Source organism: Gigantopelta aegis, chromosome 6 (assembly GCF_016097555.1).
Source record: "Gigantopelta aegis isolate Gae_Host chromosome 6, Gae_host_genome, whole genome shotgun sequence".
NCBI classification, from domain to species: Eukaryota; Metazoa; Mollusca; class Gastropoda; order Neomphalida; family Peltospiridae; genus Gigantopelta; species Gigantopelta aegis.
Window position 1 is genome coordinate 76,488,942 of NC_054704.1, and position 1,696 is coordinate 76,490,637.

Here is a 1,696-nt window from a genome sequence, read left to right on the forward strand (position 1 = left end):
ACACAAGGTGACGTCACTGCACTGGTGTACATGATTTTGTCCAATTATATTATTGAAAAGTAGACAAACGGAATACCAGTCAATGGTATTATAATTTTCTATAAATCGACAAAATTAAAAGACAATAAATATATTGTGTAACTACTGAAATCGCAAAAATAATTCAAAAGTTAATCAAAGAAATGGTAAAAAGATTAAAAAAGAAAAGAAAAAAAGCATCATTGTATACCATGAAATGGAATAGCCAGTTGGCAAATGCGTTTACCTCCAGCGAATGGAACCTTAATGATTTTCGGGTCATAACGCAGTTACGGAAAGTATCGAAAATTTACGACTACATGCAAACCGATCCTGTTAAATGGCGCTCGAGAGAATGCTGTGTTGAGGGTAAGAATTTTAATTTATTTGGTTTGAAATTAGAAGTGCATAATAAAAGTTATATTCCGAATAATTAATTGTAATTTGTTCTTCACTTTGAATAAAGTGTCGGGGAGAATTGTGTTAGTTTAAAGTACATTTTTAAATGTTAAATGCAATCGAAAGGGAAGTTTTTATTTCTGGTTTGCGCACCAGGCGAACGACCTTTCTGTATATTTTGGTTAAAACATACCAATGGTTAAACTAAAAAACATAAAACAATAGTACAAAGATGTAATTTCGTTGTGCTAATTAATTTTTAATGACAGAACTTATGTTTTTTTTTTTTTTTCCATAAGTTTTCCATGTAAAAGTGTATCGACACAACATAATCAGTGATAATTTGGGATATCCAAAACGAGGCTGTTGGCAACAGCTATTGACTTTTATGGTTTTTAGTCTTTTCAGCACCAGTAGTTAATGAAAAATACTTTCCCTCGAAAAAAACTACCTAATATGTTATAGACTAATTTATTATTTGCAAATTTTAAAATGTTTTTTGTTTGTAAGACTAATAAGTTGTTAGTTTATTTGTGAGTAGATTGCTCCGCCATTGCTTAGTTGGGGACGTCACATGTCTCACAGCCGCGCATTGCGCGTCAACAATTTAACAACTACATAAAACTTAAGTAAGCAAAGTAAAATAGTGTAACAGTTTGATGATAATTTATTTTTAATATAATATGACAATTGGTATTTAGTTTTTATATATATTTTAGTTTAACTTTTGGGCGTTGTGTTTCGTTTTAAAAACAACAATTATTAATATCACTTATGACCTATTTTTATTTTTGTTTAGTGCTTTTGAAACGTTTTATTATAATTATTTAACAAATATAACAATTTAACAAATTTATTTATTTATTATTATTTATTTTATTTAAAAAAAATTGGTTTAATTTCAGATTTTACATAGATATGGCCACACCATTTAGAACATACTGGCCTATGTCATATTTTTGGTATTGGCTACATTGAATGTGCATACACCTAACATTCTATATTTTTAAAAATATAAAACATGCCACTTTTATTTTTAAGTATGTTGTTCATTTTATAATATTGTTATTTTATTATTGAAAGACAAACAAATAAGATTTTAATATCATAATTAATACAAATTGTAAAAATGTATCGCCTATCAAAACTAACATTTTTTTTTTTTTTAAATAAATGTGAAATTAAACTTTAAAATAGCAGGAATAATCACATTTGTGAGAGAAAACAATCCAATAAACAAAATACTAAGTTATTCAATCATACAAGTTTGTATACATAG